This window comes from Capricornis sumatraensis, chromosome 16 (genome assembly GCF_032405125.1).
Source record: "Capricornis sumatraensis isolate serow.1 chromosome 16, serow.2, whole genome shotgun sequence".
NCBI classification, from domain to species: Eukaryota; Metazoa; Chordata; class Mammalia; order Artiodactyla; family Bovidae; genus Capricornis; species Capricornis sumatraensis.
In genome coordinates this window covers 45,591,638-45,619,301 of record NC_091084.1, presented here as the reverse complement: position 1 = coordinate 45,619,301, position 27,664 = coordinate 45,591,638, and the positions used below count along the sequence as shown (strand labels likewise).

General features: G+C 45.7%; 1 protein-coding gene and 1 pseudogene across 2 annotated transcripts in view; both read right to left on the bottom strand.

The window, feature by feature from the left end:
- The window catches only part of DENND2B (DENN domain containing 2B), a 121,167-nt gene extending 113,706 nt beyond the window's left edge, over positions 1-7,461 (bottom strand). For both annotated transcript variants that reach the window (XM_068988987.1, XM_068988988.1), the window contains exon 1: positions 7,335-7,461. The gene's annotated coding sequence lies outside the window, so the exon portion shown is untranslated. The remainder of the gene's footprint in view (positions 1-7,334) is intronic.
- Positions 7,462-17,203: 9,742 nt separating this feature from the next.
- LOC138092599 (elongation factor 1-alpha 1 pseudogene) lies at positions 17,204-18,584 on the bottom strand (annotated as a pseudogene).
- Positions 18,585-27,664: the final 9,080 nt, after the last annotated feature.

Genomic DNA, 27,664 nt, shown 5'->3' with positions numbered 1-27,664 from the left:
CTCCCAGTCTCCAAGTTAAAAGAACCAAGTCGGAACGTTTCCCAGAAACCAGCTGATGGGTTTTTTTTTAAAAGTTACTCAAATATGTTTTAAAGCATAAACTACATACGTAGGTCAATTTGAGGAAATAAAATGTATCAACTACTATATTCAGTTTCATAAGACTTTAGGGAATCTAGTTGGAAAGATAAGATGCATTTCAAGTGCCGAGTCAGAATGTCAATGAAAACACCCAATCCCAATCCCCCTTGCTAGAAAAGGAAGCTGAAGCCTAGGACTAACACTCGGATCTGCTTACTATGAGGCCAGGGCTCCTTCTCCTGCTGCATGCAGGCAGAGACGTTCCTAGGAGGGAGAGATCTCCAACAACAGCAGCAGTTAGCAGTCACTGAGAGCATGTGTGTGCCAGAAACCAAGCTAAGTGCTTTATACAAATTAACTCCTGCAACAGATCGTTGGGATGGGTAATATTACTCCCAATTTACAGATGAAGACACTAAGGTTTTACAGAGGTTAACTGCAGGGGTCCACAGGTAGTAAGAGGAAGAGCCAGACTGTGAACCTCCAGAGCCGGCCTCAAAGCCCATGTTCTAAGCTGGGTTTTGAAGGACACAGAGAATTCACAGAAGAAAGGTGAGCAGTGCCAGGGTAGCCAGTGTCCAGAGCACTGGAGGCAGCCAGCTTGGACAGGGCCTCCAGGGCTGGGTTAAAGAGGACCTCAAGGTCCCACCTGGGCTGGCCTGTAGGAAAGGGGCAGGCAAAAAGCAGTTCTAGACTCCCCTGGCTGTGAAGGTAAGCCTCCTTCAGGAGGATAAAGCTGAGCCTGTGCAGCTGGGTCAAGAAAGACCACTTCAGCGACTCTCCTGAGGTCTTGACAGAAAGAGGAAGAAAATGCAAAGTCTACACTCCTTCTAAAAGAAGGATCTGATTTGACTTTCCTAACACAGTAACCCCAACCTGATTAAGAGATGGCAGCCACAGTCTCTTCAAAGTGCTGCTCTAAGTTGATGATAATAATGGAAAGCCTTGAACATTTACTGTGTGCCAGGCACACTGGGCTGAGAGCTTTACATGCATCATTTCATTCAATCCTCACCAGAACACTAACCAGCTAAGAACTATCGTTACAGGAAGTCCCCTATGTACAAACCTTCAAGTTGCAAACTTTCGAAGATGGGAATGTGTGTTCACGTGTCCAGTCGTGTAAGTTTGTTCACACGTCTGGTGTTCACTGTCACGTGTGTGCATCCTCTACAAGTGGCTGTACTTTTGTGTACTTTACAGTACTGTGTCGAGTACAGTAGTACAGTATATTTATTTCAAGCTAGATCTACAAGAGGATGACTTCACCGAAGTCCTTGTGAAGACCTGATGGAATTGTAGGCCAGCCCCTGGATTCCAGCTATTGTACTGTACTACTGCACTTTTCAAGGTACTATACTGTAAGATTTGAAATGTTTACTTTTTGTGTTTGTCTTTTATGTATTATTTGTGTGAAAAGTACTATAAACCTATATATATATAGGTATATACATATAAACCTATACGGTACTATACAGCTGATTATGTTAGTTGAGTACCTTGGCTAACTTTGTTGGACTTTTAACAAATCGGGCTAACAAATGTACTCTCAGAATTGAATTCATTCATATACAGGGGACTTACTGTATATCCATTTTACAGATGCCTCACAGAAAACTGAGGCTCAGAGAGATTAGTTAAGTTACCCAAGGTCACACAGATAACAAATAGTAATATCAGGCTCTAAATCTAGATTTATTTAAGATCCCTGAGTTCCAGCCCTTAATCACTTCACCAGACTGCCTATAAGATACTCTAGTATCATATGTAAATAGTTTCATCAGAGCTGCTCAAAGGCAGCACCATACACTCTCACTGGGCATCTAATAGTCACTGAGAGTTGAACACACACATTACAGGTTGACTCCCTTAAAAGCAATCTATAAAACTCAGTTGTCAGAACTCAATAAGGGAGCCTCTGTTCCAAGACACAAATGAGCACACAAAGCTAAAGAGTTCTAGAAACCAGCTGACTTTGTAAATTTCTTTCCGATTTTCCCATTTCCCTTTTCCCATTCCCCACCCCCTGCACACACACCCTGTCGCCCGACACTCCCAGAGAAGCTGCCACCCAGGCCTAGAACCCTCACCCTCCTCCTAGTTCCAGTCCTTAGTTGGCTCTCTTCCATCATGCAAATAGTGCTTCAAATCAGAGTCTAAGAGTTGGACCCTCTTCCTTTCGCCCAGTCTAAAGCATGAATAGTCATTAACCCTACCATCAAAACCTAAAACTTCAGTAGGTCTGTGCTCCTTCTCAGTCACATGGACAGAGGCTCACACTGGGGAGGAAATAAGCATAATAAATCATGTAATACAGGGTGTGTGTGTGTGTGTGTGTATGATAAATCTCACACTTGATTTTTTTTTTATCTTTCCCAGTTCTTGGCCCAGACCCTCTGGATTCACTGACTAAATGAGTGAACAGACCAAGAGAACATGTGGAGACCAGGGATGTCTCCGAGTCCAGGAGCAAATGAACAGGGATTTCCATCCCAGTGCCAGCCACCCCCACCCACTCCTGCCCTCCCGGTGCCTGTTAGGACCTACACAAAGCTGTCTCCGTGAGCCCCCTGGGGGCAAACCAGCCTTCTGCTAAGTCGTGAGGGCCTTCTAGGTTAGTCCAGGTACCCTCTCTGCCACCCCTCCTATCCCTGAGAACTACCTTTTCCCCAGACCCTTTCCCAGGGCCTCTCTCCTGTTTCCTTCCAGTAGTCTTCCTACTGCTTCAGAGCTTGTCTCCATAACCCTGTGTTCATCTCATTTTACCCAAGTTCAAACAGTCCTTCATTCACTGTGACGTTTCCTATTAGCCAATTGCCAACTCACATACAAATCCCCTTCGGTGACAAGTCACACAGAAATATAGTCTGGATCTTTGAGAAACAGGTAGTTTCATGACAAACTCTCAGGAACAAGTCAGCTTTGGTTACGAAGGCTTCATATCCTGATTGCATATAATTCACCCTTTATATAGACAGTGCAGCTTTCAGATGAGAAGAGTACTGTGATCATTTCAGCACCCCCTCAACAACAGTATACCAGAGTCAAAAAAAAAAACAAGAGAATGGATCTTTGGCGAAATCCTTCACTAAGGTAGTCTGGACTCATTTGGCATCCTCCTCTCTGCTCAACACACACACACCCAGGCCAGTCTTCCTAGGCCTATGGCTAGAGACAGAGACCTTGGATTTTTTTTTTTTTTTGGAATAGAGTTGCTTTACAATGTTGTGTTAGTTTCTGCTGTACAATGGAGTGAATCAGCTATATGTTCACATATATCCCCTTCCTCTTGGACCTCCATCCCAACCCCGGTATTTTCTATCAGACAATATCACATGGCATGTTTTCCCAAGACAGACTTACCCAGCATTTCACCACCCCACCCCCCACCTACCGGGACAGGTGCACAGAGCACCTCCGCCCCAGCAGAGCACAGGGCCTCCCTCCCCACCCCCAGAAGAAGGCACTCACTAAAGCACGTGTTCCCACAGAGAGAGAGATCTCTGCAGACCACGCCAGATGGTCATTGTTTCCCTTCTCTCATGCCCTCCTGGCCCCTTCTCCACTTTCCATGGTTCCTCTAAATCAAAGAACTCCCTCATCTGTCGGCAGATGGGCCCTCCCCCAGTGAAGGTGGAGGCACAGAAGGCAGACAAGCCAAAGCCCTGGGGGGCTGCTGCCTGGCCTCCGCCTCCTCCAGGCTCCAGGCTTTCCCTCTGCTTGGCTGTCTCAGCAAACTCTCCTGGGCCCCACACAAAACATCAGGAGCCTCCAGGGCACTGACAGGTAACAGCTAAGAGAAGCAACAGACCACGTGCTCTCAGCCTCTCAGTCCCACCAGCCCACAGGGAGGGGCTTGGGAAGGCCCAGGACTCAGACCCTCCACCTCACTCCGGTGACCGGGGGCTCTCCCGGAATAGTTCACTGAATCCAGTGAGGTGGGGACTGGGGCACATCCCTCCTCGTCCCCAGCCAGCAGGATGGCCATGATATCTGGAGTCAGGGCACTGCTCCAAACGGTACCCCCAAGCCCTTCATTCCAGGGACGGGGCAGAGCCAGCAGAACTGAGGATGGCCTTGGCTTGTCCTCCAGGGTATTTCAAACCTTCAGCTTCCCGGGGTTACTGATAATTCTAATTTTGTAGACAGAAGGAGCCCAGGGCTGGATAGCAGAGCGCAGGAAGAGCAGTAGAAGAAGTGGGAGAGAGAGAGTGCGAACAGAAATGTTACTTTTTAATCCTTAAGGAACATGGAGGGGTCCAATTTGTGACTCAGCTCTGGGAAGCTGGACTGAAGGAGCGGGAAACAGCTGCAGACCCGCGCTAAGCTGTGGACAGCTTCCCCCAGGCTAGCGAGGCTGCTGTGACAAGACTCACCTGGAAAAGAAGGCTCTGTTGTTTTTGTTTGTTTTTTGTTATTTTTTTTAATGTGTTCAGGGGCTTCTTCCTAGGCACCACTCCAGGGCCTGGCTGCCAGGTGTGCCCCTGCCCTACAAGAGCTGCGGCTGCAGGTGGGGTACCAGCCCTGCCTCTGTGTTCCCGCCTAGTACCCAGGAGCCTCCCAGTGTCCCCGAGGACAGAGCTGGCGTGCCCTTGCCCAGAGGCTCCCCGCTCCCCTGCGATTCTGTTCCCTGGCACAGTCCCAGGGCATATCGAGTATCTCTGCCCTTGGAATTCCCACTTCCTCATTTCTTTCTTTATTTCTTGTTTCCCTCTAAGCTATAGCTACAGGTTCCTAAGAGAGCTGCTCAGCCCCCAAGGACCTTTCAGAGCAATAACTCTTCCTGCCAGTTAGAACTCTGCCTTTAAAACCCAGGACAGAGGAGAAAGGCCTCTGGGCTCCCTCAGAACAGTTTTCCCAGCACAACCTAACAGGATGAGGGAACGGGCCCTAGCAACTAGTAGCTTCCCTTCCAGCTCCTAAAATCTATGACTCTGTAAACACCAGGCAGCTAGCTTTGGGACACTGGAAAAGCCAAGGGGTCTCTTGAAATCCCTCTCCTCTGAACGAAAACACGTGAATCAGGGGACCCAAGGAAAGCTTCATCTCTCAAGGATCATTTACAAGGCTCCAACCCTACAGTGAACATCACTCTTACTAAACTTGCCTGTATGTTTCCTTTAACATCTTGAAGTTTTCAAAGGTTTTTCTCATTTTTATTTATAAATGCAAAAAAGAAGAGGGGCCTTTATAAATGGGAAAACCAGAACAGAGAGCAAAGTGACTTTCCAGAAGAGAGAGCGACTATTCTTCAAGGGTCAACTCATAACATCTTACATTATATAGGTCTTGACTAGTTTAAACTTCTTCCGTGGAAATTGTTTCATTTGCTCCTCCCAACAGTACTGTGGAGGAACTATTATCATTACCTCCATCTCACCAGCCAATCAATCTGAAGGTTGTAGAAGTTGAGAGTCTTGCCAATGGCTACCTGAACGGTGAGTAGCATGACCTAGTCACAATTCAAGTCTTCTAAACCCCAAGCTATTATCATTCTGCTACACCAGAAGAAAGAGCATCTGCTGGCCCTCTTCACATGAGCTGACTCTATGCGACCCCACAGACGGCAGCCTACCAGGCTCCTCCGTCCATGGGATTTTCCAAGCAAGAGTACTGGAGTGGGTCACCAGTGCCTTCTCCGCTTCACATGAGCAAGGGACATAAAATTGAAGGAGCTGCCCAACTACATCCACACAAATAGAGGAGAACTGAGATCCTGGATTTGTGTTGCCCACCAAAAGGCCCAACGACTCCTCTTCATATCCCCTGACTTCAGTCCCAGCCAAGAGCACCAGGCCACATCCTCCCAGTTAATCGAGGTGTCAACCAAGCAGAGGAGCCCTAGAATGGAATAAAAGGAAGTACCGCTTTATAAGTGGCCCATCCGAGGTGCAGGGCCATTGATTTCACCCTTGTGGAGCCTCGGGCCACAACAGTGATGCGCACATGTACACATTCAGGGAGCCCGATTCGAGACACGGCCAGTGCTTTCATTGGCAAGCTGACCCGAAGTTAATCAGAAGGCCCCTCATTGTGTGCTGGAGTACAAAAGACATTCTGTTCAGAAAGTTCATGAAGAAAAACCAAAGAGCTAGGACCGCAGCTGTTCCCTCATCCCACAGGGAAACCAAAAGCAGCCACCGAGCCTCCTGAGGCCCAGGAGTAAGTTTAAGATATAACATGGCTGAAGCAGAAGCACGTCTCCTGAGGGGTCTCCACTGCAGGGAGTGTCCACCGCATGAAACCTCCTGTTGAGATCACTGACAACCTTGGCGATCCCATCACCTATACAAGTCCCTTTCTGGAATGATCTCCTCCCCGAGGCCACACTGCGCTCACCACACACCGGTCCTCCAGGTCAGGATAAGTTTTACTGAAACACAGGACAAACAGTGTAGAAGGAGTACGTGGCAGAGACACCACATGCCCTGAGACTTGATTCAAACATTAACCAGGAAATCCATTCAGCACAACCACAGCACTTCAGGTCTCCTCAGGTAACCCAGCTCTTAGCAGCAACCCACTCAGAGATATCGGGATAAGGAACCTCTTAACAGGTCCCACACCCCCTGACGCCCCCTGCCTCCACCCCATACATTTGTTTAGGAAAACCTGTGATGGATTTTATTAATAATAAAGGAGGACAGCTTGCTTCTTACCAGCCTACCTGGGGGACAGAGAGAGAGGAGAGACTGACCCTGGTTTAGACATCCCTAGGACAGCCCCTCTCTCCTAATACCTACCCCAGAGAGACTTGGAGCTTATTGCAGCTCCCAGCTGAGTTAATTAGCTTTTATTTTTTTCATTAGGTCAGACATAGCAGCACCAAAAGACAACAGTGTTCACTAGAACAAACCCAGCCACTCAAAAGACACTGGAGTTTCCATGTAAGAACTACAAACACATTGCGGGAGTGATGATAATTCTTTTTTTTTTCCCTACATGAAAGACTCTTCCCGTAAAATTTCCTGAGCCTTTGTGCTAAATAAAAGTAAGATGATGATTCCTATAGTGAAGTCTAAACACCTCAGGTTCAGCAAGAGTGAGATCAGCTAGATTTGCAAAGTCAAGAAAACTGGCTGCCTCCCTCCTCCGTAAGCTAATAGAATCCAACTGTTGGAGCATGACATCATTCCTGAGCCCCAAACCCTGAGCAGAGCAGAGCATACAGACACTCGCCGGCCTCCCAGAAAACAGCCCAAGACTACGGCCAGGAAAGGAGGAAAAACAATCCCAGCCGAGAGCTGACTTACCTGAAAGTCCCGGTGCTTTCCTGCCCACTCCATTCTCGGCAGAGTCTGGCTCACACCACAGTCTGTTAGGGAGCCCACGGCCCCCAAATCCACTCGCTCCGGCTCCGATACCTGCTGCGAGCTTCCCACAGCTCCTTCCTCTGACCTTTCGTGGCGCTCCTTCCAGCCAAATAAGCGGAGCACTGCTGGCCGGCCAGGCCAGTCGTCATGGAGACCCTGTTCTCGCCAGCGCTCGCTCCGATCTCTCCCTCCCTCCCTCCCTCTCCTCCTCCCTCTTTCCCCCTCCCTCTCCTCCCCCCACCCCACAGTCTCCCCCTCTCTCCCTCAGTTCTGGGAGGCTTTCACGGAACAGCACTGTCTTTTGATCAGCTCGGGCTCCGCACGCATTCCACTCCTCCTACCTCCCTTCCAGCCAGACAAGGGCTCTGGGCTGCTCCTGGGAACTCGCTTCAGCAGCTCAGAGGGGAGAAGGGAGAAGACAGTGAGTGGACTTGTTTTGTTCCCCTCCAGTGTCTCATTTTTTATAACTTGGAAGAGTCCCGGCTGGGGAGGGGGGTGACGGGGGGAGGGAGTCAGCTGGAACGCTTGGAGGGGAAGCCAGCCCTTCCTCTGGGTCCTGGAGCGAGGGTAGGGAGGACCCAGATGCCCTGCCTTGACTTGTTTGTGCACTTGGGGTTTTCCGGGCAGCGGGCTGAGGCGGAAATGCACTCACATCTCAGGAGCTCGCCTGGACGGGCCTCTCTGCTTACCTTGCTGCCTGCCCAGGTTGGGGCGACGACTTCAGCCAGCACAGGGACACATGCTGCTAGCGCCGGTGCCGAAGCAGCTTCTCATCACCCTGCGATGGAGAGGAAAGACTCAGTCAGCACCAGGAAGCATCCTGGGCAATCCAGAGTCACAGCCCGAGCATCAGACATGACACAGATGGAGAAAGCCCAGGCTTTCTGTGAGCTGCTGTCCAAGTCAGAAATGGCATCAGTCCTGACCAAGAGCTAGCACAGTGCCTGGACACAGCAAGGCCTCAAAGTTTAACTCCCTGGTACATATTCCTATTGTGTAATAGTCTTTTACAGGATCTATCTTGTTTGATCCTCAAAACCTTTTGAAACACATTGTCATATTGTGTTAGTTGCTCAGTCTTGTCCAACTCTTTGGAGATCCTGTGGACTGTAGCCCACCAGGCTCCTCTGTCCACAGAATTCTCCAGGCAAGAATACCAGAGTGGGTTCCATTCCATTCTCCAGGGCATCTTCCCTATCCAGGGATTGAAGCCAGGTCTCCCGCATTGTGGGCAGATTCTGTACCATCTGAGCTACCATTATTATCACCATTTTATAGATGGGAAAACTGAGGCTCAAGGGGATCAAATGTTTAGTCCACGGTAACAAAGTTAGTTTGGCAGTCAAAGTACTAACAGTAGAGACCAATCTGCTGCCCCCTAGCCTGGTGCTTTCCTCTAAAGTACACTGCCATCTGATCTTACAAACTAACAACTTTTTTGACAGCCAGTCATGAGATCAAGGCTGGATTCCCTGGGGAAGATAAAGACTCCTTCTGAGTCATGATAAGATAGGCTCAATTATCATCCTTTCAGCCTTGAAGGCTCTGAGATAGCCTCTACGAGATGTGAAACATACTGGTGCACAGATTAGAGAAAAAAAGTCCTGCCCTACAGCTATAACCTTACAATTTTCAAAAAAACTCTCACAATCTTGGCTCATCTCTCAAACCCAATAGACCCCGAGTTAGGATTCCTGTTATCATACTAATTTAACAGATTTTTTAAAAAATCTAAAAGAGAGGTTAAATAACTTGCCCCAGGTCACAGAACCAGAAGACAGCTGATCTAGAAATAATACCCAAGCCTTTCAGCTCTCTTTCCTGTACTAAGTAGAGCAGTTCCAAGGGCACCAGACAATGCCAGGGTCAGAAGACCAGGCAGTGCTGGGCTCTGTGACAGCCATATGCCCTTGGGAAGTCACCAAGCCTTCCAGCTTTTACCCATAAAACCCATCCCCTGAGCAAGTGACAGGTCTGGGATAAGCATGAAAAGATGTGTGTGAAAGCATTCTCCTTAAATCAGGCACTGAGCTGAGAATTTCATTCATCTCAGCTGCTCTTCATCACAAAAACCTGGGGCAGTAGATATGGCCCCTAGAAAAGGACACAGAGGCTCAAGGAAGATACTTTTCAATATGTGTTAGCTGCTCAGTCATGTCCGACTCTTTGCGACCCCATGGGCTGTAACTTGCCAGGCTCCTCCGTCCATGGGATTCTCCAGGCAAGAATACTTGAGTGGGTTGCCATTTCCTTCTCCAGGGGATCTTCCCAAACCAGGGATCGAGCCTGGGTCTCCTGTATTCCAGGCAAACTCTTCACCATCTAAACCACCAAGGAAGTCCCATACTTTTTCCTGATGGAATCTTTAATGCAGAGACCCCTTGCAGAATCTTTGTGTTTTTGACTAACCTTCAGTATTATAGCAAATTTCTTAAAACAAGATTTTAATTCACTCTAGTTTAAAAGGTAAATATACACAGGAGATAAGGTAGGAGGAGCATCACAAAATCCAGCAGGAAATAACAGGGTGGCACCAACCCTAAGTGGGGGACACTGCTGCGTCAGTGGAGCAACCAGAGTGTCAAAGAGGGCACACTCAACCAGCCACTAGAAATACCCAATCCAACACCCCGACCCAAGTACCAACTCAGGAATTCCTCAAAGGCCCTAGCGTCCCCCATCCGTGAAGGACAGGATGAAAGGGCAAGGGCAACACCATCAAATCACTCACCTTCTCCCTTGTCCCGTTCCCAACAGGCAGTCCTCTGCTCTTCTCCTGATCCCTAAAATGCACATTCCACCTGCCCAGTCTCCATACTGAGAAACAAGAGGCAATACCCATTCATTTCTACAATAAGACACTAATCACAGTTATGATACCAACTCATGTTTCTTAGGTGGGCTTCCTTGGTGGCTCAGCAGTAAAGAATCCACCTGCAATGCAGGAGACTTGGGTTTGATCTCTGAGTCAGGAAGATCCCCTGGAGAAGGAAATGGCAACCCACTCCAGTATTCTTGCCTGGGAAATCCCATGGACAGAAGAGCCTGGCGGGCTACAGTCCATGAGGTGGCAAAGAGTCAGACACGACTTAGCGACTAAACAACAAATACCATATACCAGGCATTCCTCTAAGGAGCATGAAGGGTCAGGGCGGATTACTAAAGCTGATACGAGTCAGTCTCTTCTCTAAAGTAATGCAAACTTCAAAAAGCCTCCAGACCAGACCTGACACAGAATGCAGGCCATGCTCCCCCTAGTGGCACACAGGGGTTATAGTGGAAGGCCTTGTCCTGGGTCGGGGGGAGAGGGGCCCAGATAGGGACACAGTAAGTGCCCACTACTGGGAGAACTGGAATCTCTGCTGGGTGCTGCTATTGTGTGTAAGTTCCTTGAACTGGGCAGAGCAACAGGTCAGCTGAATCCTGCTGCCTCTGCAAGGTTGGATTCAGACCAATCCTACCTGACCTTTCTGGAAAGACAGGAACCTGTAACCTGTGTGGTCTGCTGGGAGTCCCCATGCAGACTTGTACTGACAAGGAGGTACCTTTGTGCATCCCTACTTCTTTCTGGTCTGCAGCCAATCCACTTACCGACTCCAAACAATGCTACTTCCTAGATGTATCTTTCATCTGTCCATTTTTCTGCACCTCATTGCCACCCCAATCTCTCCCCTTAACTGTGACGAAAACCTCCTGCCCACCCCAGCTTTCACTCTTACCCTCACAGCTCCATTCTCCACGGAGGTATCTGAATCACCCTTTTACACTAGATCATGTCATTTCCTGCTTAACACACTCCAGTCGCTCCCCAACATTCAGGGTAAAATCTAAAATCTTCCCATGTCCCTGTAAGGCCCTGTATGACTCTTCTCCAGCCTCCTCTCCTGCCCTCCCCCTCTGGGTGCCAGCTCTGTGGGCCTTTTAGTTCCCTAAAGTGTCAGAGTTTCTCCAGGCTGTTCCCCTTTGCCTTGGATGCTCCCCTACGCCATAGTCTTTGCCTGGCTGAATCTTACTCAGCTCAACTTGCCTCTCACTTTCTAAGAGAAGTCTGCGACCCTCCAGTCTGAATGAGGACTTACCCTCCATGGCACTCACCATAATCTGTAATTGCTCCCTTGTGCCATAATGTGGTTCCCCCCAGGTTCCTTAGGAGCAGGAACCTTGAATGCTTTGCTAGCCACCTTATTCTCTGCATGTAGTATAGGGCCCAGCTTACAGCTGGCATGCAGTAAAAATCTGCTGAATGAATGCATAAACCCCTATTCCTTCCTGTCCAACAGGAAGAAGAAACTTAGAACGGCTATTTCATGTCACTCATTGCATCTTTTCATAGACTTACAAACTATAATTACATCTCGTTTCCTCATGTGCCTTGCCTGTGGGCTCAACCAAAAATTCCTGTAAAGTCTCCCTGCGGTTTGTTTCCCAGAACTTCTCTCGTAAGGTCACTCTTCTGGGGACGCACTCCAGGGTTTTACAGTCTTTCCCATTCCCAGAGAGCCCACTCACAGGCACTCCACCAGCACAGTCACTGCCAAACCGTGCAGGATTCGGGAACGGCCCAGTGCCCACAGATGAGAAGGTTCTCTCGGGTCAGCTCCATTCAAGCACAAAAATGCTTTCTCTCACCTCCACTGTGCAGGTCACTATGCTTACTGAAAATACACATTTACTTAAAAATGCCATCCTATGTTTTATGTAATTTGGGGATGGGTATAAATACTGTTTTGAAAAAAAAAAAAAAATGTTTTTCCATTACTAAAAAGAAACTGAAAACTACTCTCTGGGGGAAAAATAATTAAGACCTAACAGCGGTGTGACTAAGTCCAAACCCCTCCCATGACAGACGTCACCACCAAAATTTGAAATCCCTTTGGCTTCATCTGCCATATTCCCCTACCACTACCACTCCAGGATAGGCACAAGCGCAGCACACTGCCTGCTGCTCTGAAACTGCACTTTTTTTCTCTTCCTCCCCCGACTGCTCACACTGTTACCTTTTTTCTGAGTGCCTCTCATTGCCCAACTACTTTCAAGGCCCAACTCAGTTACTATCTCCTCTGTCAAACAGTTCTTGATCTCCTGGCAGGATCTGTTTCTCTATGTCTACTCTGCAAGCCCACAGCAGTCTGAAGATGCCTTTATCATGGTATTTATATAATTTTATCACTGTTACTTGCACTCCTGTCTCCCCCAGTCGTGAGCCCCTTGAAATCTACCCACTTTCATATTTCATTCAGAGTAGGCAATGAATTAAAGTGTCAAATAAATCATTTAAAAAGACTCTTAGGAAAAAAAAAGAAGAAACAGCTATCCCCTCGATAAGATGAAAGAATCTGAGAGAAGAATTCAAGAGGAGGAAAAAAAAAAAAAAAATATATATATATATATATATATAAGAGATGAGATGTCCCTTTATAAACTGAAATGCCAAATGTGAAAATACAGGAGCAGAATAAATCTTTTAAAGTCACTCTTTACTTCGGGAGCATCGGAATTCAAGAAAAGAAAGCTGCTGTTATCTCAATATTGGTCTTCCTTGGAGGCTCAGCAGTAAAGAATCTGCCTGCCAATGCAGGAGACATGGGTTCAATCACTGTGTTGGGAAGATCCCATGGAGAAGAGAATGGCAACCCACTCCACTATTCTTGCCTAGGAAGTCCCATGGACAGAGGAGCCTGGCGGGCTATAATCCACAGGGTCACAAAAGAGCCGGACACGACTTGGCAACTAAACAACTATCTCAACATTACTAGTTGGATCCTAGAATGCCTAAGAGATGCAGTATAACTTCAGATGCCTCTAGGGAGCCTAGCTCCCAATGCCCACCAGACAGCTCCAGCAGCATGTCCGCACAGGACACCCCGTTCCACCCATGCGTCCTACCCATTCTCCAACACTGGGCTCTGGCTGCCATGTGAGTAGGCAGGTTTCCACAAGAGCTCTTTAGGACTTTACAATTATCCTTTTCTAACTCTGAGTGGCAATGTGATTAAGAAGGGAAAAACTAAAAATCCAGGAGCAGAGAGAGAGTCATCAGGTCCCGGTTACAGGGCGGTGACATCGTGAGCAAGTCTTTGTGCCCCATAGGACTGCTGCCTTTTCCTGCAGATAGTGAGATGGCTGTTGGGGTGTTGAACTAGCGGTTCTCCAGTGGGCCCTTCTAGTGTCAGTGTCCTATTGTATTGTTCTCTGGCAGTCACCCAGACCTGTGGTTCTATCCTAGTCACCCAGTCCCCTTGGTCCTGAATGAGTCCAAAGCAGCAGAAAGATTTCTTGTTTCAGGAGCTACAAAGTCTTCATCTAATCCTTTTAGCAGAGTCATCTGTCTGGGATCAGACAGAAGACCACCACCAACAAAAGGCGACCTTTCCTGGAGGGAAAGATGGGATATTCAGGCTTCCTCCCTAAAAAGAGCTGGAGAGAGAAGAAAGACACCAAACATCAGATGGGGAAATTAGGAAAGGGCCCGGGAAGTGCTTTGAGGAAAACTGCAGCTCTGCCAGAGGGACTCACTCCTAGCCATCAGTCTGAGACAAAGCAGCCTTTACAAAGCAGAAGAACTGGCAATATCTAAGTTCTCTTGGAAGGCAATCTGCTTACTGCCAATCAAGCAGTCTGTTCATGAGGTCTACCAGGGCTTTGAACTGACAAAACAAATGTCTCCCTCCAGATGGCAACCCCAGCCCTCCTCTGCTCAAGAACCATAGCTGGCAGGACGGCTCATGTGCTAGCCACTGCTGCACATACTTTGCTTCACAGCCTTCCTGGAGAAACAGAAATATCCATTCTTTGCTCAAGTCCTGAATTTTATGTAAAGAAATTCTTCTAGGTCCTTCAGTTCAGTTCAGTTCACTCACTCAGTTCTGTCCGACTCTTTGCGACCCCATGAATCACAGTACACCAGGCCTCTCTGTCCATCATCAACTCCCAGAGTTCACTCAAACTCATGTCCATTGAGTTGGTGATGCCATCCAGCCATCTCATCCTCTGTCATCCCCTTCTCCTCTTGCCCCCAATCCCTCCCAGCATCAGAGTCTTTTCCAATGAGTCAACTCTTCACATGAGGTGGCCAAAGTACTGGAGTTTCAGCTTCAACATCAGTCTTTCCAATGAACACCCAGGACTGATCTCCTTTAGGATGGACTGGTTGGATCTCCTTGCAGTCCAAGGGACTCTCAAGAGTCTTCTCCTGCACCACAGTTCAAAAGCATCAATTCTTTGGCACTCAGCTTTCTTCACAGTCCGACTCTCACAATCCATACATGACCACGGGAAAAACCATAGCCTTGACTAGACGGACCTTTGTTGGCAAAGTAATGTCTCTGCTTTTTAATATGCTATCTAGGTTGGTCATAACTTTTCTTCCAAGGAGTAAGCATCTTTTAATTTCATGGATGCAATCACCATCTGCAGTGATTTTGGAGCCCCCCAAAATAAAGTCTGACACTGTTTCCACTGTTTCTCCATCTATTTCCCATGAAGTGATGGGACCAGATGCCATGATCTTAGTTTTCTGACTGTTGAGCTTTAAGCCAACTTTTTTCACTCTCCTCTTTCACTTTCATCAAGAGACTTTTTAGTTCCTCTTCACTTTCTGCCATAAAGGTCCTTATTCCTGCTCTAATCCCACTTGCCTCTGACCCATTTCCTACCCATCCCTCTAACCCCAAGGCTCTGAACTAGGAAAGTGTGGGTGCAGTCTATAGTGACCCTAGATCCCACCACCCTGTGGTGAAGTGGCTACTGGACCTCTTCATGCTAGATTGAGCACGCTCTCCTTCCCCACGCCAGCTTTCCAGCCCTCGTCCATCTCCACTCAGCTCACAATCCTCAACATGAAGCTCAAAGTTCAGATCCCCAGGACACAAAGGACTCAAGTGCATTGATCCAGTCTCTTGGAATATCTATTCGTCTCTTGGAGAGACTATACATGGGCGAATTTCTGGAATCTCAAATTCACAGGCCCCTGAACACTGCGCCTTGTTAAATCCAAGCACTTTAACACTGGGCCACATAAACACAGTCTTGGGGCCAAGAGCGACTGGACCAAGGAGGCAGTACCCTTCACCCCCTCTGGAAGAAACATTTGCCTTCCAGAACGGGCTTCTCGTGTTTACTCGGCTCAGAACTCCGAGCTCAACCAAGATCTTATCTGTCATGACTGAACCGTCAGGATGGGGGAGACAGGGTACAAAGTGAGGAAAAAGGAGATAGAGGAATAAGGGGAATGTGGACTCAAATGGCTTTTCCACAATGTAACCAAGGAAAAACTTTGAGCCTCAGAAAGGAGTAGCCCTCAGAATAAGATCTGGGCAAAGCAGTGGGAAATGTGGGTCCAGACCATATCACCTCCTCCAGGCTGTCTCCCCTGATTTTCCCAGATCCAACTGGATGCCCTACTCCCACCCACTGTACTCCTCAGAACAGCCTACACCTCCAGTGCCTGCTGTGTTCACTGCCTTGTATTTTAGTGCACCAAGGCTTGTTCAGCTCATTTCTCCTACTAGCCTATGTCTTAACCCTGAGCCTACTTTAGGGTTCCGTACATTGTACAATTAATAAATTGTTAACATATGAACTAAAGAAACCAACCAACTAAACTAACCAATGACAATGCTGTAACTACATGGCTATAACTACATGATCCTACTAAGGGATCAACAATATCACCATACAACCTAAACCCCTTGGTCATTAGCACCTTAGAGCAGTCCAAGGTTTTTGTGATTATAAGACAAGGTTTTTGTGACTATAAGATGATTATAAGTGGTATAAGAATATATTTTTTAAATTTTTAATGCTTTTGTATTTATCATAACGTGTATTAAAAAAAAAAGTTAGCCATCTATTAACCCCCTTTTCACTGATCTCATTACTAGGCCAGTGCTTAAGAAAGTATATATGTTTTTTTGTTTGCTTTTAGTTTTGTTTTGCTGAAATTAGTGAGTAAGAGTTTAAAGAGAAATGGGATACTTGCACAATTTCAAAGTATCTCTCTCAGAAATATGTACTGATTACAAAGAACTTGTCAATGGAGAAACCTGGGAGACATATCTAACCAAGTGATCAAAGTTAACATTATAGTAATTAAACACATCAGCATCATGTATCCTTGACATCAAGCACTAAGAAGGGCATTGCACCTCTGTGGTGTTCTTCCCACAAATCCATAAGCTTAATCTGATTTTGAGAAAACACTAAACAAACCATCTGGAGGGACATTCTACAAAATACGTGCCCAGTACTCCTCAAAAATCTCAAGGTCATAAAAGACAAGGACAAACTGAAGGACTGCCGTAGACTGGAGGAGACTAAGACACAACATCTAAATGTAATGTGGTATCCTACGTTCCACCATGGAACAGAAAAAGGACCTTAATGGGAAAGACTAATGAAATCCAAATTAAGTCTATAGTTTACATTATACCAATTTTAATTTCTTAGGTGATAATTGTACCAGAACTATGTTGTTAGAGAACTATTATCTTTGCAGCTTTTCTGCAAATCTAAAAAATTTTTTTTTCTCATTAAACTTTTTATAATGGGTCTCAAATTTTGTGACAGATTTTTGGTCAAGTTGTTTTCATTAAAAAGTACTGATTTTAAAAACTAATAACTTAAACTGCCACACACAAAACATATGGTCCACAAAAACATTCTCCTTTCCTTCTGAAGGTTTTACGATGCATTGTGATCATTAACCAGTCTTTTACTATTAAACTTAAATGGCCAATTGAGAAAAACAGTTCTGAGACCGTTCTTCCACCACTGATTAAGACTGGGGTGGCAGGTATTGGGGATAATATTCATTTAGCCTTCTGAGCTTTCTGGGCAGACTTGGTGACCTTGCCAGCTCCAGCTGCCTTCTTATCCACTGCTTTGAAGACACCCACAGCGACTGTCTGTCTCATGTCATGCACAGCAAAACGGCCCTGGGTAGGATAGTCAGAGAAGCTCTCGACACACATGGGCTTGCCAGGAACCATATCAACGATGGCAGCGTCACCAGATTTCAAGAATTTAGGGCCATCTTCCAGCTTTTTCCCAGAACGACGATCCATCTTCCCCTTCAGCTCAGCAAACTTGCAAGCAATGTGAGCTGTGTGACAATCCAGCAGAGGTGCATATCCAGCACTGACTTGGCCTGGATGGTTCAAAACAATCACCTGAGCTGTGAAGCCAGCAGCTTCCATGGGTGGATCATTTTTGCTGTCACCAGCCACATTGCCACAATGGACAGCTTTGACAGACACGTTCTTGACATTGAAGCCCACACTGTCCCCAGGAAGGGCTTCACTCAATGCTTCATGGTGCATTTCTACAGACTTCACTTCAGTTGTTACATTGACTGGAGCAAAGGTGACCACCATGATGCCAGGTTTGGGAATATCAGTCTCCACACAACCCATAGGGACAGCACCAATACCATCAATTTTATAGACATCCTGGAGAGACAAACGCAAAGGTTTGTCAGTTGGGCGAGTTGGTGGCAGGATGCAATCCAGAGCTTCAAGCAGGGTGGTTCCACTGGCATTGCCGTCCTTATGGGTGACTTCCATCCCTTGAACCATGGCATATTAGCACTTGGCTCCAGCATGTTGTCACTATTCCAGCCAGAAAATGGCACAAATGCTACTGTGTTGGGGTTGTGGCCAATTTTCTTAATGGAGGTCTGACTCCTTAACAATCTCCTAGTATCTCTTCTGGCTATGGGGTGGCTCAGTGGAATCCACTTTGTTAACGCCAACAATTAGTTGTTTCACACCCAGGGTGTAAGCCAGAAGGGCATGCTCAAGGGTCTGCCCGTTCTTGGAAATACCGGCTTCAAATTCACCAACAGCAACAATCAGGACAGCACAGTCAGCCTGGGATGTGCCTGTAATCATGTTTTTGATGAAGTCTGTGTGTCCTGGGGCATCAGTGATGGTAACATAGTACTTGCTGGTCTCAAATTTCCACAGGGAGATATCAATGGTGATACCACGCTCACATTCAGCTTTCGAGTTTGTCCAAGACCCAGGCATATTCGAAGGAGCCCTTTCCCATCTCCGCAGCCTCCTTCTCAAACTTTTCAATTGTTCTCTTGTCAATCCCGCCACATTTGTAGATCAGACGGCCAGTCGTGGTAGACTTCCCTGAATCTACGTGCCCAATGACAACGATGTGGATGTGGGTCTTCTTTCCCATTTTGGCTTAGGTTTAACGGTGGTTTTCACGACACCTGTGTCCTGGCAGCAAACCCGTTGCGAAAAAAGCTAAAATTATTTTAAAATAAAAAGTTTTTTAAAAGTCAATTTAAAGATAAATAAATAAAAGTATATATGGTACAAATCATAAAGATGGTTAAGAATGACTCAAGTCTGAAAAGCAAGAGTGGTCACTCTTTACACCTACATCCAAGGAAGGCTGCCCCAGAATAAAAATCAGGGCTGCAGAAGAATATTTAGTAAAATTGGGAAGCATTCAGTTTATATTACTTAAATTAAAAGTAATTATCCCATTTTGGTTAAAAAAATATATACATATATCACAAATGTGCTGCACAGGAAAAAATGTCTGTACTGAAATAAAAATATCTTATCCTGAACCAAGTACAGACGGCATTTATTAAACAGTAACTGGGATATGGTTTTTGGAAAGCATCTTGACTAGATCAATTAAAATCTTCATATCCTTTGACTCAGTGGCCTCACTTCTGCCAAGCTGTCTTAAAAAAATTTTTAAGTATGAGAAAAAAAAATGCATGTTCCCAAATTATATATAATAATGAAAATGAGAAACAAATTCCACATCAGCCATTACCATACTGGTAAATTTCAAGTGTTTTCTGACCATTTGTTGTTGTTGTTCAGTGGCTAAGTTGTATCCAACTCTGCGACCCCACGGACTGCAGCACACCAGGCTTCCCTGTTCCTCACTATCTCCTGGAGTTTGCTCAAACTCATGTCTGTTGATTCAGTGAAGCCACCTAACCATCTCATTCTCTGCTGTCGGCGTCTTCTCCTGCCCTTAATTTTTCCCAGAATCACAGACTTTTCCAGTGAGTTGGCTCTCCACATCAGGAAGCCGTGCTTCATTTTTTACCATGACCCATAATAAAAAAAAATTACATTTTACATAGTAAAACAGTATGTGCATGTATGAGAGTGTGTGCGCACATGTGTACCTGTACAAAACTGAACCAAAAAAGTTTCTTCAAACAATATTTATCTTTACTATGAGTGAGGCTCTCTGTTGTTTTCTATCCTAATCTACTTCATTAAAAAAAACAAGCAAGGCTTCTGGAGCCCCACTAAATTAATTTTGCATTTCACCAGTTATGACCTGAAGTCAGAAAAATATTGCACTAGATGGACAGTTGTGCAGCCATTAAAAGAACGACTAAAATCCACAAACCTAGAAAAAGCAAGCAGCTCAAGAGAAAGAAAAGAGAAGAGAAGGTAGGAAGAAGATTTGCTTTTCACTGTATACCTTTTGAATTTGCAATACATACATGTATTACTTATTTAAAAAGTGACTGTGAGGACTTTAACAGTATCAGATAATGCTAATTACACATGAGAAAACTATAACCACATTAAAATGTAAAAACACATACAAGTAAAAGAGGAAATTATGCCAAAACAATAATCATGTTAGCAATTTTTTCCTTCTTACAAAGTTCTAAATATGGGCTTCCCTTGTGGCTCACTAGTAAAGAACAGCCTGCCAATGCAGGAGATGCAGGTTTGATCCCTGGGTCAGGAAGATCCCCTGGAGAAGGAAATGGCAACCCACTCCAGTATTCTTGCCTGGGAAATCCCATGGACAGAGGAGCCTGATGGGCTACAGTCTATGGGGTTGCAAAAGAGTCAGACACGACTTAGGGACTAAACAACAACAGCAAAGTTCTAAATACTCCACACTGTTACTATTCTACAATTTAATACAAAAATTTATTTTCTAAATTAATGCAACTACTGGAAAGGGCACATAGGAGATTTCAAAGCTAACAGTAATGTTTTCTTTATTAAGCTGAGGGGTAGATACATGAATATTCACATTTAAAATGTACACATAAAAATCATATACTCTATATTTTTAATCACATTTTTTAAATAAAAGTGGACCCTCTCTTCAGCTCTGCCTCTCCTCACCCTCAAATTCAAGAAGACATTCCCCAAAGTGTTGGGCTAGGATTTAAAACCATCAGTCAAATGGATACCTTCCATTTTTGTAAACAAGTTGTAACATGTTAGAACCTGGCTTCGAAAGATTTGCATTTAGAACTTTGTAGGTGGGCTGGTTTCAGTGTTCCATTCACACTCAGGACTCTTTTTTGGTATGTTCTTTGCTTTCCCTCCCCACCCCCCCACTAAGCCATTATTTAGCCTTTCATATTTTTAATCACATAAAAGCTCTTCTGAGCCCAGGGGCCATTTCTTATTCATCTTCGAATTTCCAACAGGCTGTAACACAGTGTTTTCTTTGCACACAGCAAATGCTTAATATATATTTAATAAATAAGCAATATCATATGCAAAACTCCAGAACAGAGTATATGGAACATGACAAGTAGCAAGGACATAGAGATGGAAGCACTGATCACTGGAGATTAAGTAAGGTCATGCTAAAAAAAAGTATTACTTTTATCTAAGTGGAGTTAACATAGAATTATGAGCCTGGAGGCTCAGATGGCAAAGAATCCACTTGCAATGCAGGAGACCCGGGTTTCATCCACGGGTCAGGAAGATCACTAGAGAAGGGATAGGATACCCACTCCAGTATTCTTGGGCTCCCCTGGTGGCTCAAAGAGTAAAGAATATGCCTGCAATGCGGGAGACCTGGGTTCAATCCACGGGTTGGAGAAAAGAATGACTACCCACTCCAGTATTCTGGCCTGCAGAATTCCATGGACAGAGGAGCCTGGCAAAGAATTCATGCCAGGTTTATGGGGTCGCAAAGAATCAGACAGGACTGAGCGACTTTCACTTCACTTTATAATAGAGAATAATGGAGATAATGTATGGAAAACCCTCAGCAAAAGAAAGCAAGTGCTCTATAAAAATAGTCTGGGAGTTTAAAAAATAATATGCACACACACTTACATGATAACTATTTGTATATGGTATATATATTATGTATCACATAAACACATACAAATACATGCACATATGGAAGAATGCTGGGACACAATTTATCTGGACTTCAGAAAAATGCCTCTTGATGTGATGGATAAAACAGATGGGCACTGGCAGCAGCTCAATCTGGTAACTCAGGAGAGCTGGGTCCAAATGGATGTGCAAGATGGATCAGTATCAACGAAGAAGGAGTGTTCTGGAACTCCTAGAAGTCTGGACATTCCCATCTGTTCTAGATGCTCTCTTGGTCATTCTTTTTTATAAAGGACTCAGACGAGGCACAATAATAAAAAATGCATATAACAAATTAATCGGGAGAGAAAATTAATATTTAGAGGTAATTTTTTAAAGGCCTCCACAAACTTAGAACTATAGATTAAGTATGACAAGATGAAATTTTAAAAGGACAAAAGATATGTTTACACAAGTTTATATTAAAAAAACCTGCATGACAACAGGATGAAAATGGTATAAATGAAAGACACTTAAGGAATGGTTCAGTATGAGTCAACTAATGAGTCAACATGATTTTGAGTTTACTGACGGGAATACAGAGCCCCAGGTCAAATGAAGTCCATGTCTTAGTTTGCTTCACTCTGGTTAGAAAAGTAGTGTATCCAGGGGACACACACACTGTACTTGCAGTGCACGCTTTCATGTTCACTTGCTCAGTCGTGTCTGACTCTTTGCAACCTCACGGACTATAGCCTGCCAGGCTCATCTGTCCATGGGATGTTATAGGCAAGAATACTGGAGTGGGTTGCCATTCCCTTCTTCAAGGGATCTTCCCGACTTGGGGATCCTGCAGCTCCTACATTAGCAGGCAGATTCTTTACTTCTGAGTCACCTGGGAAGCCCTATACTTGCAGACACATGGGTAAACAGAGTCAGTCCTCTTGCCTGGAAAATCCCATGGGTGGAGGAGCCTGGTAGCCTGCAGTCCATGGGGTCGCTAAGAGTCGGACATGACTAACAACTTCACTTTCACTTTTCCCTTTCATGCATCAGAGAAGGAAATGGCAACCCACTCCAGTGTTCTTGCCTGGAGAGTCTCAGGGACGGCAGAGCCTGGTGGGCTGCCGTCTATGGAGTCGCACAGAGTCAGACACGACTGAAGCGACTTAGCAGCAGTAGCAGCAACAATATCACAGCCAATTGTGCTGAAGGGAACAAAGAAAATCAAGTCTGTGGAGCCTCTTTAATTGAAAAATAAGATAACATGTCTGGTTCATGAAGCTGTTAAGTCCTCCTACAGGAAGATACAAAACTATGCCATGACTTATCCTCATGGAGTCATCTCTGGGAACTAGTGGTGAAATGAGATTTTAAAAACTCACAGAAAGAAAAGATAGCTGAGGCCTATCTCATCTGCCCTATGGCCCTTCCTCGACTCGCATCAGAGCCTCTCATCTGGGTCTCTGACCATCCAGGCTCTAGTGAGGACACAGAGAAACTCAGGAATCCAATTTTTACCTGTCGTTTCCCCAAACCAAGGTTCAACATGATCAAAATTACAAAGCGATATTTTTAACTATCAGTGTGAATTTTTGTGACTCTTTAACCTGCCATAGTAAGCTGTTGTGAGCAGGGACTCGGCTCTAACTGTTGTAACTGAAACATTAGACAGCAGGACTGTAGCAACTCAGCTCCATCAGGCACTGCTGGGATATATACATACCAGCGTTACCTCCCATAATGAGAAACTACGATGCTTCTAAGGACTGAAGAAGAATGAGGAGGAGAGAAGAACAGAGGCCCCACAAAATTCAGTTCTTATCCTAGAAACAAGGATGGTGGCCCTGGTACATGGATAACTATCATACTAAATAAACTTCAATCTCCTATAGTAGAAGGACCCTTCCTTCTCTTCTGCCCCAAAGACAGGAACCTAGAAGTTTCTAACTTATGCAATGATTAGCTCTTTCCATAATGATACATGCACTAGGTTTATCCCATTTTTTATGTAAAATAGATAGAGCTAGCTTGCCTTTTGTATAAAAAGAGGTGCTTATAAATGTTCATTGACTTAGAGATCAACATAGAGAAACCTACGCAATAGGGAAAAAAAATCAGACCCAGGTTTCAAGAAAGGGAAGACGGGTGAGATGATGAGAGGAAAAACAGAGGAATGTGGAGGGAGAGGAGAGTGCAGTTTAAGATCCTGAAGGACAGAAACAGGAGTAAGCTTGTTTGGAAGTATGAGAATAGCAAATCTTTGGGGAATTCCTGAGTATTACTTGCCGGAATGTCAAAGAACACATCTGAGTATCACTTAGCCAACACATCTGAGTATCACTTGGCCTGTGAAAAGAAAAAAATTCAGAAAGCCTATTTTCCTTACATGGGTGAATCTGACTGCCTATACCCCTTGCATAAAGGGTTAGCTAACACTGCTAATGATGGCATTGTTAGGGAGAGGAGGGCAGAGTAAAACACAGAAACAAAACAAAAACACACAAAAGGTCAGGGATGACTGTTTCCAGCAGAGCAGATGCCAGCAGATTTTCTCACACTGTGGGACTCCCGAAGCTGTAACTGGGAGATGCTGGCTCTCCTCAAACCCGAGCAAGCAAAGGAAGTCAACCACGTGAGCGTCCTCGAGGTAATGACAGACTGCACCACTTCTCATCCATGCAGATAACATCTGCAGTCAGTAATGCATGGACACACCTCCTCCAAGGAAGAGGCCCGCAGGAGTGAGGAGGGGACGTCTACTTAGGGGAGATCCGCCAAGAAAATGAGGCATGGCTGTGTCCATGTGCTTCCAAGAGAGTGAAAGCGAAGTGAAAGTTGCTCAGTCGTGTCTGACTCTTTGCGACCCCATGGACTATACAGTCCCTGTAATTCTCCTCAACCCAGGGATCAAACCCAGGTCTCCCGCATGGCAGGTGGATTCTTTACCAGCTGAGCCACAAGGAAAGCCCAAGAATACTGGAGTGGGTAGCCTATCCCTTCTCTAGCGGATCTTCCCGACCCAGGAATCAAACCGGGGTCTCCTGCATTGCAGGCAGATTCTTTACCAACTGAGCTTTCAGGGAAGCCCCTTCCAAGAGAGTAACCACTGCTTATTAAGTCAGTGTTCCACTTCAGACTTGGGATTTCTCCAAACAAGCCAGCAGAAACAGAGCCACCAGCCAATCACCAAGGGTCAGAGACCCAGAGACAGCTGTGAGGGCTGTGAGACGGAGACTCTGCATTGGGCTTTAAGGGTTTACAAAATCTTTTTGAGGATAATGAAGTGAGTGAGTGAGTGAAGTCACTCAGTCGTGTCCGACTCTGCGACCCCATGGACTGTAGCTTACCAGGCTTCTCCATCCATGGGATTCTCCAGGCAAGAATACTGGAGTGGGTTACCATTTCCTTCTCCAGGGGATCTTCCCGACCCAGGGATCGAACCTGGGTCTCCCGCATTGGAGGCAGATGCTTTAACCTCTGAGCCACCAGCGAAGCCCGAGGACAAGGAAGGTGACCCTCCATTCTGGTTTTCTTTTTTCAACCATGACCTCTCTCTGTCTGTGCTCTGTCTCCTGCTGTGTGGGGCAGTGAAAATGAACAGAGGAAGGGGGAGCAGGAGCTCTTTGAATAGAACGTAAAAACTTGAGGGGTGACTGACTGTGGAAGTGAAGGACAGGCCAGTGACTCCCAGATTCTGGCTCGATCCCTGAGCACCAGCCGCCACATCAGGGAATACAGACAAAATGAATATCCCAAGGTGCTTAACTGAGGAAGCTGCTCCAACACAGGGAGCTATTTAGACAACAAGGCAGACAAGAGTGGAGAGAACAGAGATACAGGAAGGTGAGTGAGACAAGAGAAACAGTGAAGGAGGCAATAAAAAATGAAAGGCAGGAGAAAGAAAAAGGGGGACGGAAGAAGTCCGTGCATGTGTGTGTGTGTGAAGTCCATGCGTGCATGCGTGCGTGCGTGCGTATTTTAAGACGAGGTGAGGAGACGACATGGAAGACACAAACAGCCTTGAGTGTAATGACTCTGCAAATACTGTGTGTGTGTGTGTGTGTGTGTGTGTGTGTGCGTGTGTATTTTAAGACGAGGTGAGGAGACGACATGGAAGACACAAACAGCCTTGAGTGTACTGACTGCAAATACTGAGTTCAAATATTGGCCACAGCCTACTAACAGCCGAGTGTGTCCTCCTCGGTGGTTAGGTTCTGGGGTCTGCACATAAGGTGAAAATCAGGTGGAATCAAATTACTCTAGAAATTCCCTTAGAGAGGCACCACACTGGAAACCAGCCATTGCCTCTGAGGAAACCCAATTCAATATTTTTCAAATATATTACTTTTGTATACTCTAAAGTACCTCAGCCTAGGAGGACCAAAGGAACCCATCTTTCTTACCTAGTGATCCCCTAGAAGAATTCTAGTCGTAGAGCCACTCATCTAGTCTGAATCTTCTTGAACGAAGCCTCATTTTGCTCAGAGAGACTGGTAATCACCTAAAGTCACCCAACAAGACAGGACTTTTCTCTGACCCCACACTCCTTCTCCCGTGTTTCTCTGGCCTCAAAATTCCCCTAGGAGATAGAAGGCCAAGATGGGAGGTTCTACTCGACATTAAATAGTTGTGTGAGCTGGGGATAGTACCCACTCCTTTCTTGATCCTACTCTCCCCATCTGGAACATTAAACCAGTTTTTAGATGAACTCTAAGAGCCCAGACAACTCTGAGATACTTGCAGAATGGCGGGGGCGGGTGGGAAGTGGTTTGAAAAGCACTTCATAAATGCAAAGCATCGTAATGGTCAGCTGTCACAGGGCAGAAATGTTGGCATCCTCTGTCTTAGCCCTCAACTTCACTCTTCGTATTCTACGTCCAGGTCCTGCTTATTCTACTTTGGCGCCTTCTCTAGGATTCACCCCCTTCCTCGCTATTCCAGTCACAGACGACTCATATCTCTTTGGTGGGTTTCCTTACTGCCAATCTCTGTCCTTTCCAAACTTAGCCTGCTCTCTTCTCTAAGAGTTCTTTTCACAAAATGCCACTTTCACTGCTTCATTTCTCATCTCCTGAGCACCAAGGCAGAACCTGCAGAATCTAGACCCACCACTCCTGAGGCCCATCACCACAGGGACCCTGGAAACTCACACTCTGCCTATGTTCTTACTGTTCTCACAACCAGAACACTCCCCACCTCTCCTGTGCTTATATGAAGTCCATCCAACTTTCAGAGATCAGAAAAGATCCTGCCTCTTCCAAGAAAGTTTTCCTCTAGTTTTAAGACACAACCTTCTATTTCTGAACTCTAAACACATTCACAGTTAGTAACCAAACACAGTAAAGATCCACATTTTCTATTTGCTTAACAAAATTTGTGTCTCCCATTATTAAATTCCCTCATTGAGGGGAAAAAAAGCTTTACATAATATTTGAATTGCAATGTTGGTTACTAGCTGAAAATTTTAGCTAGTACTATTGACTGACTGATGGCCGAAAAGCAAGATCTTTTGCTCTTGACCTTTCATAGGAAATGGTGGGGGAAGGGGAGAAGGGAAGAGGTGGAACCAATACTCCCCCAACTTCAAAAGTACCTTCTTACCTTTTCCTCCCAACTTTCACCTATTCTGTTTGGGGTGGAAAGGCTCTCTCTATCACAGGTTCAAATCAACCTCCCTCCCTGAGGACAAGTCTGAGCACATCAGAGCAGTATGCTCTGTAATACTTAGTTATCTTTAGCTCCATTCTTAACCCTGATCCATCTTGATTAGCCCGTATGATAGCAGCAGCTGCTTACAATCCCTGACAGTGGGAATGCAAAGGCAAGAGAGAAATGCAGAGGGAAGAAGAGCCAAAACTAGCAGTGATTTTTGTAATATACGTTTCAGATTTGGGCCCTTGAGGGAGGTCTGCTTCTAATTAAGCCCCATCTGTTCTCAAGCCCCAGAGAGGCAGGACAGTCATGGGAAGGCTCTGAAACCTGGCCGGGCATAGACACCTCTACAGGCCATGCCACTGAGGCCTGCAAACATCCTCAGGGAGCCAGCAAACTGGAGGTGGGCACTCTGACTGGCCATGCCTGCCAGGGGATGCTAACATGTGTTGTCACTACCCAGAGTGTCAACACAGCCAGACTAGAAAGACACCCAGAGGACAGGTGATCTCCTCTGTCTCTAAGCTCCTTCTTCACAAG